General features: G+C 41.9%; 1 protein-coding gene across 2 annotated transcripts in view; it reads right to left on the bottom strand.

Moving 5' to 3' along the window:
* prickle2b (prickle homolog 2b) overlaps positions 1 to 19,735 on the bottom strand; it is an 86,054-nt gene that overhangs the window by 29,859 nt on the left and 36,460 nt on the right. Inside the window, exon 1 of one of the 2 annotated variants that reach the window (XM_079341272.1) lies at positions 18,346 to 18,413. The exons of the other annotated variant lie outside the window; for it this stretch is intronic. The gene's annotated coding sequence lies outside the window, so the exon portion shown is untranslated. Of the gene's footprint in view, positions 1 to 18,345; positions 18,414 to 19,735 lie in introns of those variants that run through there. 2 annotated transcript variants of the gene reach the window in all.

Genomic DNA, 19,735 nt, shown 5'->3' with positions numbered 1-19,735 from the left:
GGAAAGTGGATATGAGAAGGCACAATTTTTGATGACAAAGCACAGATCCCAGGATACATCCAGCACAGCCTGAACAATACTTGAACCCCTCGCATCTGGGACACATTTAGTACCCATGTGCAATGTATTACATATTTCTGGAAACGAAGCCACGCTCGAGTCTGTAATCTGTTGATGGGACTTTATTTCCGTCGTTCGTGGTTTAGTCTGCTGTGACTTCAGCAGAGAAAAACTGAGGGGTGATGGAGAATGGGACAAAGAAAAACTGAATAAAAAAAGAAGTTAAAGAGAAAGTGGAAAATGGGAAAAGAACGCAAAGATTGTCAAATGACTGAGCAAAAACAATACTACAAAATCCATTCCCAGGGTTTTCACACAGCAAGAATTCTCAGCTGCAAATCTGTGTTTTAGAACACAGGGGTGAAATTCCTCACCCTATTGGTCGGAAGACTGGGTAAACTTTAAAGATCCTATGTTTCCCAGCAAACTCTGATCATCAACTTGAAGAGCTCTGGCTGACCGGCACTGCACTGACCTTCGATAGGAGGATAGTGACAGTTATGGGGTAAAAGCTCTCAAAGAAATAATCACATTTTCCTGGAATTACTAATGGTATAGGCTTGATATGGTTCAAGTCAATAACTAGTTTATTAAATAATAACCTTTTTATACTGTTGACAACAGTGAACGTAAGAATTAACATGCAATTTGTATATGAACGTCTGGCTACAGTTCACCCACTTCCTTGCCATCACTACCATTAAAGCATCAATTGTTACCATAAACTCATAGCTAAGGGTATTGTATGTTAACATGAATTTATATATTTTATACATAAATACAGAAGAAATCAAGTATATCCTATGTAACTGTTTTTCTGAGTCATAAATGTGTTAACTATAGTGTGCTAACATTGGCCACAAAGAGCAAAGACCAATGTTGTCCATTACTTGTTCGTAATGGTGCTTAATTATGTTGCATCCTAATTGATCATTCCTTTGCACGAGAGGAGAGGGATTGGAGATTTACCCCTGGAGAAGAATGGAGGCTTTAGAAAAGTGGAGATGTTGCCAAACAGCCGTTTGTATTGGTTTCATGCTGATGCGCAAGGGTGACATCTACTAGATCAAAAAGTCACACACCTCTAAATACTAAAGTCAACTCTTATAAAGAAACAATTTTTTTATATGTATGTTTTTCTTTGTGCTATAAGCAGAGTTGAAACACAGCAGTTCATCAATTAAATTTGTACGAGTGTCCCACAAGGATCTTGATATTAGAGGAAAATGGCTGCAACGAGATTATCGCGAATCACTTTGCCCCAGTCTGTTTACAATTGTTTTATATTCTTGTGCATTAATATCAGACAACGCGAAATGTTTGTCCATTGTTTAGATGGTGAATAAAAGCAAAACATTTATAGCTGATAATGGTTTTATTGTTGTTTTTCATGCATAGAAAAAGCACACAAAAAAACAATGTGAAGTGGCTAAGGGGATGTAAGATTGAGCAAAGAAATATTGGCAAAGGGCCTGCACCAGTAAGTCCCAACTGTTCGGCTTTTTTGTTTTATGAGTGAGCAAAAACAGTCAGAATCCAGGTTTCACCACGAGCCTAAAGCCACATGAAATCCTAATAGGCAGCACCCAAACCAACAAAGACATCAGGACATGGCTTTAATAAACCTTGTTAACATGAAGCTTCAATACGGTCCGCCCAGCCTACGTCAAAAACCTCAGAGCAAACCTCAGACAGCCTCTGTTTAGAGTCGGCACCCTACTGGTGGCTCCCTACCATGTCCAATGAGTTTGGAGGCAGAATACTAAGCAGCCCTGCGGCGGTGAGGTTACTGGCCAGGCAGCCACTCGTAATGTCTGTGGGGTTACACAGCCACATCTGGTCTGCCTACACCCACATAGAACCACCATGGTCTACTGTTCAGCCAAACCTCAGAGGTCAGGGACATAACCAGGGACCAGTCAGTGTAATTCAGTATGTTTGTGTATCCCCAACTCCCTATACATCCTTCCTACAGAAATAGGCATCGATTTAAAGCAGTTGTGCTCTCCGCAAAATGAATATAAGCAATTCATGCCACATTAAAGATTGTCTTTTTTTATTTTTGGAAGGACTTGGATATGTGTGGGTTGGGTTGATTTTGAAAAAAATGTAAAAAGAAGCAGGCATGCGTTGAAGTAGAACTGTAGCTAAATAATATTTATCAAGATGACACAGTACCTGTTCTGTCCTTGAGCTCCTTCATCTCGAACCTCTATGTCACAATGCAACACCAGCAGCTGATGTCATCCATCTGCTGTAATGAAATACTCCTGCGAGCAATAGCTTCTACACTCCCCACATTGAAAATGGGGAAATTATGATAAAGGAGCCATCACATCTGCAATAAAAATCTGCAGCTTCGATGACATACTGACCCTTATCATTACAAGATGGCAATTAGAATGTATATGTTCCAGTGATTCACACATTATCTGCTCCTGTATGTTGCAAGTATAGCTATACTTAGCTTAAAAGATGACACAATGATGGTAACCAAGACATGATTTGTCATTCTGATTGTGTCATTCTCATACTAAAGGTGCCTGTTCTTTCAAGGGTTCATCAGACAAGGAAAAGAATGACGTCATTTTAAATAGTGCATGACGGCACTATGACTTGGTATTCTCTGGTTAAATATCGCCCCCACACCTTCTTCAAGTATGTGTCAATCCAGAGGAAACACGAACACACAAAGTATCTTGTTTGTTTGAAGATGACACATCCAGTACTTTATGAACTGTGCTACAGTGCATTTGGCTACCCATCAGCACATGGAGGAAACTGAAAAGCAATGTACTGGCACTTTGCCATGTTCAACTGACCTGAAGTGGGCTGGAAAGAAGAACATAGACCAGCAGGCTGAAGGCCAGTTTTACTCTGTGAAATAAAGGTTTGTTTTTAGAATGAAAAAAAGATGCAGTGACCAGAATTTGACTATCATGGCACAGATTTTTAATAATTAAGCTGGGAAGCCGGTGGTCGCTTCTGAGTGTTATCTGAGTGGAAATCTCAGAAAAAAAATAGCGAAGTATGTCAGGTGTTAAAATTTCCTCTAAACACTTTGAAGACATGATGCAAAAGCTGTGTGTGTTACAATGGAATATCAGCAGTAAATAATGAGGTTTTCTGTCTGTGTGATTGCATCTTTGTTTAGCATGGAATATGACAGATTTGGGTTATAAAGGATGCTTGGAGTGAAGATATATAGCGGCCTTGTGCATTATTGTGCCTGCAGGTGCACTTTGAGAAACAGCCTCCGTGGGAGTGAGTGTGCCTCTGCAGTAATTGCAAGGGGAGAGAGAGATAGGGAGCACAGTCGAGATAAATGAAGGACACGTCTGAGAAGCAGAGATTCACATCCCCCTGACTCCGTCTCAGTGTCTTCCATCCCACTTGACACACATCAACAAACAAACACACACACATAGAGAAGATGAACACGCGTAGATGAAGAAAGAAGAATGGCGAATATATAAATTGACCCATGAAGGAAGCTTTTCTGTCATAAAACACTCTGCTGGCTCCAATAAGAGAAGCTTCAAGTATTGTTCCATTCTCTCCATTGAAACCTCTTTGAGAAAGCTGTGTTCTGTGCAGGGAGTGGGAGAGTCTTGCAGCCCACTGAAGTATTCCTCCAGTGAGGAAATAATGTGGTTTGCCACATACCGCAGTATCTAACGGTATTATACAGATTAATTAATAGCTCTAATCTGTTCCCTATTATCTCTGAATGCTTGTAGCTGGGGAACATCAGCCACACACAGTTCAATGTGGGGGGTGCAGTTTGCTGTGATGATCAGAGCCAGGGCAACAAGGGAGCATTTCAATGACAAAAAGGAAAAACCTCGAAAAAAATATATACCCAGGTTGCCAACAGGAGAAAAAAAACAAAACTGCAGACCAATGGGCCGCTAAACAAAAGTAAGTAAACCACACAGGATTTATTTTTCATCATCAAGTATATGTATCTCTTACTAAGCCAAGAAGCGTCTCTGTTTGATTTTTAGCTGGAGTTGGATGTTGTAGAAAACGGGGTGTGAGTGTGGGTTTAATATAGAGGAAGGGGGCAATTTAGAAAGCAACAAGTTGGAGGTCATTGTCCAACATGAAAGCATCCACCCCTTACGCGAAAACCCTCCGACTTTATGTGCTGTTTTATGATGCAGACGTGACCAGACAGCATTGAGTTTCCAGCAGTGTGTATGTTGAAGGCTCTGGCCTCCTGTTGGTTAGAAGATGAAGGTAAAGACAGATGGATGGATGGATGGGAGTTGAGGAGAAAAGGAGAGAAGGAGGTGTTGCTAAAACTTTCTCGACTAACTAGTAGTCAGAACTTTTACATGTTGCTACAAAAATGCATGGCGTTAGTCTGACTAAAACTTGACTTAAAAAAGATGCATGTTTCAATGGGTGAAGTATCCGTTTAACTCTGCATGTAAACATACTGACTGACCTGACTTCTGGCTGGGGGAGGGGGGGTTGAAGGCAGTCACTGCTTTTACACCTTGATGTCACTGGCATTTGTTTTTCTGTGTGTGCTTGTGTGTGCATGTGTGTGTGTGTGTCTGTGTGTGTGTGAGGGACAAAAGTTCAGCTATAAAAAATCAACACAACCTTGAAAAAAATGGAACAGAAAGAGGGAAGACGGAAAAATGGCTGCAGCAGATAGAGGTAACATTTTGAGAATGATTTTGAAAGATTGAACCATTTTGTCACACAGTGGGCGTGGCGTGTATAGATAACAGCGTCCTGAAGCAAGAACAGGGGCTATCTTATCTGCAGGGTGGGCTTTGTTAGAAGCTCTGGGAACATTTAGGGGTGGTCTGAAAGTCTGTTTTTCCTGAGAAAGAAATCTCACTTCTGGCATGTAATACTGGGGTCTCACAATCTAATGCAGAGGGCTACAGGTCACTTGTTGGCTGGGTCGAAGAAAGTTAATTCATATATGGTGCTTTTACAACTCTTCCTGTCCCCCACATTTTTGTAGCCTGGGCGCATGGAAAATATGTATAAATGGTTAGTCATTTATTCAGATTGTAAACACACGCACACATACAGAGTGAATAGACCACATACCTTCACATGGCACACATCATGACCTAACATAAATATGCACTCACTCACACACACACGTACAATTAACTTGTGAATAATTACATAGAGACACACAAGATAGATATATCATTATTCAGCAGGTAATATGGATGACTTTCAAGTCATATGAATGTGTGAAAGTGTGTGTGGGTGTGTGTGTGTGTGTGTGTGTGTGTGCACCCGCGCTTGGCCCTGCAGTATTGCAGTCTCTGCTAAGCATTTATGAGCTAATTAAGGTCTGGCCAGGACTGGAAAGCTGGTGATAAGGCCTGTCTCCGGCCCTCTCATTAATGTTACACGCTCCGCTGGGGTTACACACACTCACACTCACACACACACACACACACACACACACACACACACACACACACACACACACACACACACACACACACACACACACACACACACACACACACACACACACACACACACACACAGGATAAGTCTGTCCTCCGAAACAACAGTGGCAGCACTATTCACTCATTATTAAGCAGGCTTCCTCCAGACTGATTTCTCAGATTTTACCATTGGGGAGCCTGGCTGGGAATTTGTAATGAGGAAAACTGAATCAGGAAATGGAAAGGATGTGATAGTGTTGCATTTTTGTGTCTAATAACACTTGACGAGTGGCCAAATTCTGTGGTGAGATGTGGAGAGTGATTTTCCTATGTCCCTGGAAATTATGGACACATGTTTAATTTAGTGAAAGTGCAATTTTGAGTCATGAAGCAATTCAGACATAATGTTACTATTGGAAGAAACCAAAACATTATTCATACAGAAACACATTTCTCCACCAGTTCTTTGTCAATCTCTCCTCACCTTCCCACTAAACCTCATCATTTCCTCTCCTCACCACATCTTTTTTTTTTACTTCACAGTTTCTTTGTATTCAATCACTGATGCAGCTCCTACTCCCTCCTTCTGCTCCCCAAATCATACAGAATCAAACATGGAAACTCTCCCTGTAGAACAGAATCACAAGAATGTTTGTCACAATGCACCGCAATAGCAGCAGATGCAATGTGTTTGTGTGTGTGTGTGTGTGTGTGTGTGTGTGTGTGTGTGTGTGTGTGTGTGTAAAATGTAGAGATGGCAAAATTGTAATAAGACTTCTATTAGAATAAAAGAGGCCAACTTACAGACAGAAAGATGACAGCACATACAACAAGAAATGAAGAAAAAGAAATGCTGAAGATAAGTGGCAATGAAATGAACAGCTTGCAGCAGTGGAGGAGAAGTTACAGAGAGCAGTATGTAGGCTGCTTTGCTGGAAAGATGACTTGTTTGGAATCGGACCAATCTACAGACTCTGTGTTTGTATGAAGTTGAGCCAAAACACACACATGCACACTCAAAACACACACACGCACACACACACACACAAATACACACACACGCACACTCAAAATCACACATACACAGGCATCACTCTGCTGACCTCCACACCCTGAAGATTAAGTCAGGCCCGTCCAGCAGCAGACAGCACAAAAATGTTAGCAACTAGCTACCGAGCTAGTGGAGCAATTGTTTAGTTACACTTAGTTGGTGTAAGAGGAAGATCAGTGTAATCGTTAAAATAACAAAAGGCTGGTTCACATGGCAGATAATTAGGCCGATTTTGACCCCGATTCTCCCCTTCCGATAATCTTAAAGACGTCCTGATCATCATAAGATATTCTTATTAAACAATCCTGCGGTGTGTGGTGTGTTAAGACCGCTCTCATCTGATCGGAAGGACGTCGGGACCGCTCCGATCTCAAATCGGGGATATTCAACATGTTGGATTGTTTTGGCCTGATTTCTCATCGTGTGTGGTGTCCCCCGAGGAGAAAACGAGCACGAACCTGTTGACTGTGACGCGTAGCCAATCAGAAAGCGAGGTGACGTAGTGGCGAGGAAACACCGGTAGCAAAACAACAACTCACCTCCATGTCAACATGTAGCAAGTACAGCTCATGCTCCCGTTGTCTCCACTCCTTTGACCGACGCCTCTTTTTAAAACGTGTTTTTCAGATAAAAACAGCACAAACGATCCCTATTACATCCTCTTCGTCCGTTTGTTGACTTTGGAATCACGTTTGATCTCGAGAGGTTTTGCGAGATTTCCCGTCTGATCGGGGGACGTTCGCGAGTGAAATAGGTTGGTGTGTGGTGTGTTGATGTTGCCGTGTGGCCGCACACCACACACTGTACGACCAAAACTGTAAAATCTCCCATTATTTATCGCCATGTGTGTGGTCTCTCAAGTTTGGGAAATAGGCCGACAATTTTAAAATCCTGCCGTGTGAACCGGCCCTTTTTTCATCTGGGGAAATGGTAAATGAATGTGTTGTTTTAAATAAAGGGAAGACTGTCTTTAGAGATGGAAAAATGAACTGTGATCTCCTGTATTAAAGTCCTGAGTGACATCCATCATTTTTTGTAGGACAGCTCCAGGTCTTTGATACTCCAATGCAAAAAGGTGATTTGGATTTGTAAGGGTTGCAGTCATTTTCTTTGGTCTCAACATGAACGCATACTGAAATGTATGGGTTGGTAATTCTTTTTTTTTTTTTTTTTAATTTTAGAGAGGCAACAGATCTTTAGTATTTAACTCTCACAGGCATGAGTATATATAGGACCATACCAGCAACCATAACTTGCATTTACACAATACCTTTTATAGATAACAATTTATGTGCAACTGCACTGTTAACCAGCTGGGTCAACTTTACAAACAACTTGCCAGGTTGGCACGGTTGATGGGTGGATGGGGGAGAGGTGTCAGGGGGAGATGTGCTCTGAGACTTGCTCCAATTGTGATATGTGCACGGGCATCTGCCTGACTGTGGGTCCATATGGCTACTCACACCCATACAACACGAGAGGGGGGAGGGGTCTCACATAGTGCAATAATTTATGCGTCACAAATACCCCAATAATAAGGGGGTTGTTTTAAGATGAGGCAACATCTATTAATGTGAGGTATTCACACCAACAAAGTCCTTTTCATGTTATGATTTACAGTTTGTGTATTATGGTTTTTTTTTGATGGACACATTATAGACATGAAAAGACATAGAGAGAGCGATAATGTAGACAGTTATACAAAGTGATGAACAAGAGGGAGAGAGATCCATGGTCCCTGTCCTACTTTCCACCACAGTTCTCCTTCTTTCTTCCAGCTTCAGTCTTTTGGGAGGGATCAGGGAAAAAACTGCCCGTCAGCAAAGTTCAATCTCTTCGTGCCACCAGTAAGGTTTCCTTTTTAATTAAAGTGCCGAACCCTGCAATACTTTTAATGTACGGGGGCTTAGATCTGTTTTTTAACGTAATCTTCAAAACTCAAAGACTGGGGCAAAGTAGTGATATAATTAACAATAGCACCTTTACACATGTACAAGTATTGCATATTCCCTTCAGACGGGTACAATGCTCATGTTTATACTAGCACATTTTATTTAAGTCACAGATAAACACCTCACTGCATTTACAGTTATTTATTTTAGTCCGTTTTTCTCAGGAAAGAGGTGTGTCATCATGGTGCCATTCTCGGGGTGAATGAAAGGTACTAACCGTCGATTGAGATTCAGGTGTTGCACAATCAAGAATGCAGGCAACTACATGAAGTCACACAGGTAGAAAAGACTACTTTCAGATTCCTCTGAAGTGCACCTCTAACATTTTGGTATTAATGTTGGTGCAAGTATTTGTGTCTGAAATGCTTTGCACAAGTAAAAACATTGTCTTTTTTTTTTTCTTTTTAGCTTTTATTTCTTTTACATTGTACATATTCAGGCCATGCAGACATTCCTCTTTGTCATCCAATGGACCTTGACAGACAAAGTGTTTGGATTTCTCAGTTGAGCTGTATCCCTGTGGCTTGGCCTCGGCAATGTTATCTAACATCTTGGCCAGCGAGACGTCTTCACTTCAGAGACAGAAGATTTAATTTGGATCCAGCTAGTTGGACTGTCCAGGTCCATTCTTGCATTTATATATAACAATCCTCCTGATCTAGTTTAATGTTTTAAGTGAAATCATTTCATGGTCTTTGCTATTCTGTTTGTTTTTGAGTACAGTGCGGCAAAAAAAAAAAAAAAGTACTTACATCTGCATAAGGGGGGAGGGACACACCTACACCTAAAGCTATTGTCTTCTCTGCACACTGAAGATGTGCTGTTTATGAGCCAGTGACACACTGGTAGGCTGAAGACATCAGAACCACAGGACAGCACGACTTGTTTACAGCAGAGGAGAAATGTACCATTTGTCTTGACTTCTATCAGTTAATGTGTTTGTGTGCTTGGTGGTCTGTGTGTGTGGAGAACCACAATGTTTTGTGGAGTGCGAGTCTGTCATACTGAACAATAGGTTGTTTTTCAAAACCCACTCCCCTGCTAAACACGGCCTGGAGAGAAACAGAATAAAGGTAAAAATGTGTGTGTCACTGAACGTGTTAGGGTGTGTCTTGTGTGTGTTTATGTGTGATGAGGATACAGTGGGTGGTAGGAAGAGACGGATCATCTGTCATAAATTCCTGTGTGTAAACATGTGTGTGTGCTTTGCAGTGGAGGAGCTTGTCACAAACTCATTTCTGTGTGTGTGATTGTGACCAACCAAACTTCACTTTATGTGTGTGTGTGTTCTCCTTGGCATGACTGAGCGGGTCTGGCGACAGTGCCAAGGCTGCGGTTCTTCTCTAGCCAGAGGCAGAGCAGAAGAGCACAGATACCTTATTATGGCCTCATTCATCACCCCTGGGACAGCTTGGCACTGCTCTCAATCCCCCTCCCTCTCCCACCTCCACCTTCGTCTTCCTCTCTACTTATGCTGCACAGGTTCCTCAACATGCATTCATGCACTATAACTCCTTCACCTCAGCTCCCTCTCTCAGTGGACTTTTCCTCTGCTCTTCTTTTCCCAAGTCCCTTTCAATCCGCTGCTGCTTGCTTTGTTCCCTTTAGTGGTTCCCCTCTTTTGCTTTACTTATCTTTTATAATCTTCTTTTTTGTTTAATTAACTCACTAATCCTCTGTGTCCCTCTGTCTTGACCCATCCGCTAGGGCTTTCATCAAACCCCTCACTCCCTTTTCCTTCCTCCCTTAAACCCAACTAATTTTGATCCACTTTCTCCTCCCTCTCCTTCTATCTGTGGAGCTACGCTACTAAATGTGCTTAGTTGTGGCAGCCATGTACCTTAAACCTTCTTTTCACTGAGCATGTATCTTGAAATAGGTGGATCTTGAGGACCATCCATGACATTGACGTGTGTTAAGGAATAATAAATATTTTCTCTCCAAGGGTTAAAGGAGGAGGCCATAACCAATTTCATGCCTGTTCAGTGAGTGCAGAGCCGGAGAGGGGGGGTTATTTCCCTGACCTCGAAAGTACAATGGAGAACATTTTGAGAGAGGCTAATTATGTTGTACAACAAAAAATTGTTAATTTTTCTTATACTGCAGGTGACTTTGAAAGCCTGCCGCCCCACCATCTCCCCAGTTATCACTAGAATTATAAACTCCTCTCTTACCTCCTCCACTGTCCCTCTGTCTCTCTAACTGACAGCTATTACACCCATCCTCAAGAAACCTGAACTCAACTCTGATGACATCAATCATTTTTGGCCCATGTCCAAACTCCATTTCCTCTCTAATATCCTTGAATGTGCTGTTGCTACCCAAATCAAGTCCCATCTCATCAAGAACACCCTCTACGGAGAATTTTAATCTGGATTCCGCACCCACCATCGCACTGAAACTGCCCTCCTTAAAGTCACAAATGATCTCCTCCTCTCCTCTGACTCTGGCTTCTCCATCCTCATCCTTCTGGACCTCACTACCGCTTTGGACACAATCAACCATTCCATCCTACTTTCTCGCCTAAACTCTCTTGTCCACCTCACGGATGACGCCCTCACCTGGCTGCTATCATACCTCACAGACCGGAAACTGTTCATTTTCATAAATAACTGCTCCTCCTCTCCTGTCCCCCTGTCCCAAGGTGTCCCTCAGGGTTCAGTGCTTGGTCCTCTCCTCTTCAACTTCGACCTCCTCCCCCTCGGTCAGATCACCCATCGTTGACGGTCTCCATTTACACGGTTACGCCGATGACATCCAACTCTACATATCCACCAAATCCATCAACCCTCAGACCCATTCTACTCTCTCTAATTGTCTTTCTGATATCAATTCCTGGATGCAAACTAATTTCCTCAAACTGAACAGTACCAAATCCAACATCCTCATCATAGGTCTGAATTCCCTCACTTCTACAGCCAAAGACTTCCACCTCTCCTTTGATAACTTCACCACCTCTCACCATCAGCCTACTGTCAGAAAAAAACACCTTTTCCCTTCACATTTAATTCGTCACAAAAAACTTTCCACCATCTCAAGAACATCGCCCGCCTTTGCCCCTCTCTCTCTTTTTCTCTGCAGCTAAAATCCTACTTCATGCTGTTATCAAATCATGCCTCGATTACTGTAACAGCATCCTCCATAGCACAACCACCAACCTCTTCAATAAACTTCAGTACATCCCTGATGTATTCCGCCGCCCGCCTCCTCACCTGTACCCATTCCTGTGACCACATCACCCCTGTCCTCCAGAACCTTCACTGGCTCCCAATCCCATTCTCTATCAAATTTAAAATCCTCCTACTCAGCCATAAAACACTCCATTGTACCTCAAATACATGCTTCAACTTAAACCCTCCGCTCCTCACACGCTAACCTCCAGACCGTCCCTAGGACCAAGCACCAAACCTAGGAAGACAGAGCCTTCTCAGTTGCCGTCCCCACCCTTTGGAACTCACTCCCAAAACACATCCAAGAGACTCGACAGTCTCTACCGCCTTCAAGAACAAACTAAAAACATATCACATCAATGTGTACAATTTTAATCTTCCGTTTTTAACTTTTTTTCTGTTTATTGGTTTATTAATTGTATATTGTTTATATTTACCTTGTACTGTAGGTAAAGTATATTTGAGTCTATGAAAAGCAATCTATAAAATGTGTTATTATTATTATTTATTATCTCCTGTTTGCAAAACCCAACAGAAACAAGTTGCAGCTAGTATGCCAAACATCTAACTTGATGTGGCATCTTCAGGACCCCCACATACACTATATGCCAAATCAAAGTTAATACATCATAACTTGGTGGTGTTGTCTGTGTCTGCATGTCGTCTATGACAAACAAAATAGTTCTCTCAAAGGTAGAAGTCAGTCACTGTCTAATGTTTAACTGTCTAATGTCTAACTTCTAGCCCTTATAGGAGTCTATAATCTTTCTCAAGGTGCATGGATTATTGTCCATGGCCCTTTAAAGTGCTTTTCCAAACCTTCTGAATAATTACCGTTGATGTCTGAGTGTTTTTGGACCACACTCGTAGGGAGCCTACCTGCTGTCCCATATGGATGGCATTCAGCCTAATTAAAGCTTGTTTTGCCCCACAAACTGGATGTAATACCGTAAGTGCTCCCTGGAGTCCTGTGTTTATGGTAACTTGGCATTATAAACAAGGATTAAAAGGGAGGAAAGGCAGGTCGGATTTCTGTGCAAGTTGTCACAGAGACAGGAAAAGTTTCCAGGAATCACAACAGCTAACCAGCAATACCATTGCATGTTATAAGTTACAGGCAGTGACATAATATCACAGAAACTTAAAGGGGTACTTCACCCATTTACATGAAGCTGTGTATCATTAGAAACATGGTAGTAGTGTTTAATGGTCGTGAATCCAGCACTCATTTTGCCCTGAGACGAGAAAAATATGTTTTTCTTTACTTGAAAGTTTTCTTCATGTGATGCAAAAAGCGTCATATTGCATCACATGAAGAAAACTTCTACTACTACCATGTTTCTAATAATACACAGTTTCATGTAAATGGTTGAAGTATCCCTTTAACTGTACAAAAAAAAGCAAAGATTCACAAGGCTGAACCAAAACCAAAAAATCAAATGATACACCTTACCTTAAGAGCAACAACATTTGTCTGTTACATTTTTAAAAAAAAATCATGTTCAACTTGTTAAAGTTTCTGAAAGACTGTTTCATCTGCTTAATAATGTACCTTTGCTTTAATTAATAATGCTAATGTTTTTAGCATTACATAAAGCCACGGTAATGTTGGCGTGTAAACTGCCTGGATTCTAAAAAAGGGAATGCACACAAATCTAATCATTTTTGAATTTCCCTCGGGATCAATAAAGTATCTATCTATCTATCTATCTATCTATCTATCTATCTATCTATCTATCTATCTATCTATCTATCTATCTATCTATCTATCTATCTATCTATCTTACCAGTAATGATATAACTCTAAGAACACAAATGCATTAAAGACAGACAGGCCAATGATCAATTGTCATGCCTCTTCCTATCTCATACTCACCATCTATGGCACTGATCAAGCTGACAGTTATATAGTCTGCAGAGTTACTCTCAAGCCTTTTGCACTCTCTGTGCTTATCCCACATAGCAGTCATACCTCTGGGACTAGCTCAGGGTGACCTGAGCAGAAGACATATGACACTGAAACATTAACTCATGACCCTGAGCTCACAGGCTGAGGTCAGTGTGTAGAAGCTGCCCTCACACTGTCTGAATAATGTCCATGTTTAAGCAGAGTTTTTCAGGTGAGAACCCCATGAATTTATGAACATCGAAAGTTCAACAATCTAGCAAACATGGTAGAAATGTTTTCCCAAGGGCAATAAATGGTTGCTCTTGCTATAATTCAGTTCATAATTAGCCTCCATCAGGGTTTTAACGAACTGTGTGAGAACTGGAACTTCCTCAGCTCACTGTGAAACCGAAAATAGCTCGGTTTTGTGTGCCACATGCAGCAGATGGATCAAAAACAAAGAATTTCCACTGCCAAATGTTCCACTCTAAACGTTTTTTCCAAAGACAGAGGTGGTGCGTTCGGTTGTTACGGGACCCTGTGTTCTCAGACCAACACCATGGAAAAACAAGGGAGGTGTGGAGGAAAATCAAATTAGCTTGTTGCTAATGCCACGGCGCAGCTGTGTGTCTCATTTCCTTATTAACCCTCACTGGAGATGTAAGGCCGCTCTGCATCCCATGAAACTCCAATCCATCTCTTCAGTGCTACAGGACAGGAGGAAGCCCTCAGCTGGATTAATGATACCCGGGCCACTTTCACAACAATGTCAAGAGATGTTGAAAGGAGATAGGTGAGGAACAACATCTGGGGCCTCCATGATTGCCGATGACTTTGCGTGGGAGAGAAAAGGAGGATGGCGCGAGTCTGAAGATATTTCTCGTTGTTTATGTGTTATCGTTGACAAAAATTAGTCAGAGTGATGCGATCATCTGCTGTAGACAATATGGCAGGGGCGAAAAAAAAAAAAAAAAAAAAACCTCCCATAATAGCAGAAAGTTCAGACAGAGAGAGTTCAACTGGAGGATACCAAGAATATAACTCTTCACCGAGCCACCTTCATAATAAAAAAAGCAAGAAGGCCTCCCCTTGTATTTTTTGTTTTTTTTCAAATGTTCTTAATACCAAATGTGATTACAAAAAATGCCATCCATTGTGAACATTGAACAAAGCGCTATTGTTGTGTCCTTGTCTCAGCATGATAATGAGCTGATTCCATGAATTTTTTTTAAAGTAATTAACTTAATCTCTGTAACCTAATCAAGAGTTTAGGCAGTACACGTCCAGAAAATGACAGTCTGTGTGTCTGTGGTTGTAATGGTAGAAGATGGAGGATTCTTCTCTGGCGAGCTGACATGCTGCTGTGGTAAAGAGTGTTGTTATAGACGGCTGGTTTGGATGCCACACAACAAGACGGTCACGGTCTCTCTTTCTGGACCCTGTCCCCTTTATCTTTCTACGGTTTCATTGACTTTTCATTATAATTCTACCAAATGTTTTGGTTGCATGAATTCTGTCATGGTCCGTTTTCTCTCTTTGACCCTCTTCCACTCCTTTTCTCTTTATTCATTTAACTCAGTCCTCCTATTCCCCAGCCACTCTATATCTGTCTCCTCCTCTCTCCATCTTCCTCTCTAACACTCCTCCCCCCTTATCACTCCCATCACTCTCGAGTGAAGGGGTGAGGTGGGGGGGACAGGCTCTTGTGTTTGACAGACAGGTTCTGAGTGCAGACAGCTCCCTCTGGTCGACCTTATCACTGGCAAAGCTTGGCAGAGTTGAGTGTCAGTCTGACTGTACTTTTAGCCTCTATTCTCAAGAGCTTCGGCATGTGCATGTGCATGTGCATGTGTGTGTGTGTGTGTGTGTGTGTGTGTGTGTGTGTGTGTGTGTGTGTGTGTGTGTGTGTGTGTGTTAGTATGTCCATTCACACACATGAGAACAGCATAGCATTGCAATGCAGTCTGTTTTAAAATTCAAATAAGGCTGCTGCTGATAATTATTATTTTCTTCTTTGAGTGACCTTCTGAAGTCATTCATTGATCCCCTGGAGATAAGGAAAGTATTTCAGATTCTGGTTCTGACTTGAGTATGAATGAAAGAGCTTTTGTTTCAGTTTTTAAGCAGCCCCATGGAGTCTGCCATAACTGACACGTAACCCAATTACCCACTTTCCCTGTTATTTCACTCAAGTTTCATTCTGATTTTCCTCAGATAAGCAGCTTGAGAGCTTACCTAAGGCTCAATGATCCAAAACAGATGTTGTGTAGCACTGGATGGAGATGATGTGCATCTTCTGTACTATCCACAGATCAACACATAGAGAACAAGGAGGAAAGACGCAACAAATGGAAGAGGAGAAGATGTACACACCCCTCTTCTATTCAAAGTAATCCAAATAATTCTTGTCTGCTGTCACATTAAAGTTCAGAGAAAACCTGAACAGTTGTTTTTATAACCATACAGGCAACATGCTTCCAGGGTGGCAGTGTCAGTATGTCAGGTTGCCAGTTAAGCATCAATCAGACTGGTTCAGTGGGAGTTATTTCAAAGGCTTTTAAACGGACTGCCAGGACATCTTGCACAAATATTTACTGTCCCACGAGGATTGAACCTGTTTATTCTGAAGATTAATCTGACTCTTCCTGAAGCACCACGGTAAGACAAAGTTTGACTTTTTAATTGGCATCACTGTTTCAACAGCTCAATAATAGACGTTCAAAATGGTCCTTGCATACACTCTGGGACTGCATAACATTGCCAAGAGATGTCATCAACTCTGAATATGTGAAGAATACTGTGGGAGGTGAAAAATTCACAGCTCAAAAACAAAGTGTGAAAAAAGCTTAATCCTCAAATGTAAGGATCCGGGGCTCTGTCATTTACTACATTTGGTATTGATCAAAAAGAGGATAAAGCAATACGGAAATGGTAGAGAAACAGCAAAGTGAAGGTACAGACAGAAAATTGGAACATGTGGCAAAATTGCAGCCCTATTTTGGAGATTCAGATGATGAAATGTAATTACGATTAAAATCAATGCGACGGATCAATGCAGCTCTAAGTAGATACGCCACTGTGAGCCAGCTCCTTCACATTGATTGGTTCACAGCACGAGCAGCAGGAGTCAGGCCTGGCAGCGGGAGGAGAGACGGGGAGGGGGGCACTCGCTCTCTGAATCAATCGCCACACTCACTGCCGGAGGAGCAACTAAAGATCCACTCGCAGAGCTTAATTCATTCATCTCTCAGCTTTCAACCCCCTCCCTCCCCGACTCCAAAAGTTCATCATTCCTCAGCTTTAGTGTGCTCAGCATATTTCTGAGCCTTTTTTTTTTTTTTTTTTTAAATTCGGGAGAAACTTTGAAGTGAGGGATGTTTATCTTGAGGTCTGGAAGGAAGAGGTAAAAGGATGTGTGCGTACGTCTTTCCACAACTATCATCATATCCATTTTACCGAGTAATCCCTGTGATGATTTAATGTTCCTACAGACAAAAAAAATACACAACATGTTGCTAGGAAACATGTTGAAATCAGTCAACACAGAGGCCTTCTTTAGTAGGTGTACACCCTGTGGGTGGGTGCTGGCAGCCCAGGTGCAGAGACAAACTATGGGACTCAGGAGGAACAGGAAGCTGCATGACTTACCGCGTTCTAAATCCAAGCGTCCTTATCCCACCCTCCCCTGCCTTTAACCAGCCTCTCACACAAGGGTGCCATCAACAGAACTGGCAGCATGTCCGTGTGGAATGCTCTCCGGCAATTTACTGACACACTCACACGGTCAATAAAAGCTGTACAACCAGCACACATTTTAAACTGTTCTTAAACTTGTCACGTCTGACATGATTTAAGGCAGAAACACTGGAGGCTTTAAGGAAAAAGAAGCCTTGATTTGTCAGACGGTAAACCTACATAGAGGCACGTGCTTGTAAAGTCCCACGAAGATCACACATGCAGACTCAATTCTATAGAACCACACATAGAGAGACAATAGTCTGGAAACTGCCCGGGACCCAGAAGCCTAATATAAGTGTCCGGGTTAAAAATAAAAAGGGGGAAGGCATGTCGCACAGCTGTGAGATGCTGGGAGATTTGTGTGTTGTCAGCCCACTTAAATCACAACAGCTGAGATGACAAGGCTCACTGCCTCTCAACTGCCTTTTTTCCCTCTTCTCTGTTTTGCCATTCACGTGGTTTTAAACCTCCCTCTTCTTCTAACTCAATCCATCAATACACCTTTAGCCATTTCCCTCCTTCGTCCTTTTCTCCTGACACACGTTTTCTCGCTTCCATCTAAAGATAATGCCACCCACTTCCTGACAACAACGTTGGCAGCCTAACAAAGCAGCACCCGAGGGAGCAGAAAAAACAAGATTCGAGTGACGCTCTTAGTTGTCAATAGTCGTAATGTGCCGAAAGGATCAGAGAGAGGGAGCTATACACTGTGCCAACATTTAGAATTATACTCAACTTTTGAATGTATATATCACCAGACATGCTCCATGGACTCCCTAAATTATTATGATATGCCAGCACCCCCAAATTAAAACATTCCATAATGCCTGAAACGTCAAAGTCAATCGTGTCTTTAAGAAAACCAACCAATCACTGTGGGGATTAGCTATCCAGAGTGAAGGTGTCAAGATGCAGAATGTACACCACCCAGGGGAGACGTCTTAACTCCCTGCCAAAGACAACTCCTTCCCCACCAATCAGCGCCTCAGAAGCAAGCACGAACAAATCAGCAGATGAATGAATAGGATGAAAATGTTTAAAAGTTACTCACCGCTTCCCGCTTCCCCCCTGGCGGTGCTGGGAATGAGGCGGGGGCAGGGGACACACACACACACACACACACACACACACACACACACACTAAACGGCAGGAGGATCTCAGAGGGGGCAGAAAGAGCAGCAGCACTGCAGCAGCCTGCAGCAACACTTTCAACGGCTCGGCCCTAATTGAAAAAATCTGTTTTCATCTCTCTCAGATAGAGGACTGAGAGAGAGAGAGAAGGAGGGAAGACATACAAGCCTGGAGTTGAGGTGATGAGGAGAACAAGAAGGATTCTGCAGATGGTCTTAAGGTTAAGACCAGTGTGTGAGTAAAAGACCAACAGGAAGCTAGAGAACTAGAGTTTTTCAACAGACGAATGTCATCAGGGGTGACCACCAGGCTGCTTGCTGAGAGGGCAAACAGTTCACAACATTAACCCCACCCACTGCCTACAAACAGCACTCAGCATTTTTCTAAGCCCCTTCCCCTACATGCACTTAAAAGTTCTGAAAGTTTTCAGCACTGACATCATTTGGGAACAGGAAGCAGATTTGAGGTTTTGGCAACTTCAAAGCTAAATTTGAACAAAGAACTCTTCCAACTCCCGCTTCCCTTTTTTAATACTCTGCTGTTTCACACCAAGTACCAACCAAATGTAAAATATCTGAACATGATTTACTTCCAAATGACAAGTTAGTGAGTTATTATTAGGTGGTTGAGTGTGTGATTTATTTTTTTTGAGACACAAGTCAGATACCTTGTTTGCTAATATCACCCATGAAATGAACATCACACATAGAGTGTAATCTGACACAGAGACAGAGTCCTGTTCAGACTCTCAGTCGGCTGAACAGGACATTTAAACATGTAGTAAACATACATGTTCCACTTAATTAAAAAGAGAGCAAATACATTCATGAATACAGTTCTGCGTGCCTTTCTTTTGGGATGCTGGGATGATGATATGTTACATTGTTGCAGTGTCTCATTTGGGCCATCAGCCTGAATGAATGTTATGGGAAACATTGCTTTGCTTTCCTGTGATGGTAATATTATAATATTAATATTAAAGACCAAACTGTTATTTTAGAAAAGATATTTCTGACTTCATCAAAAAACAAATATGGCTTCTATTCATGCAGTGAAAGAAATGAATTACAAGTTTAAGCCAAACAAGGTATGGATTTAAAATGTGCATTATTTCAGTTGATATACTCAACTTGATCTTTAACTTAAATGTGAAATAAGACCTAATCAATACATAGATCCACAAAAGCTTAAATGTCTTATTGCTTTACCGTCTCTATGTGCGTCTTCCCATCGTTTCTTATTTCTGGAGCACATAAATGTTTGAGATGATAGAAGACTTCTTAGATTTATTTTGCCAAACTGTTGGAAG

This window comes from Symphodus melops (genome assembly GCF_947650265.1).
Source record: "Symphodus melops genome assembly, chromosome: 4".
NCBI lineage: Eukaryota > Metazoa > Chordata > Actinopteri > Labriformes > Labridae > Symphodus > Symphodus melops.
Note: the sequence above shows the minus strand (reverse complement) of the source record. Positions and strands in the feature narration are given on the sequence as shown.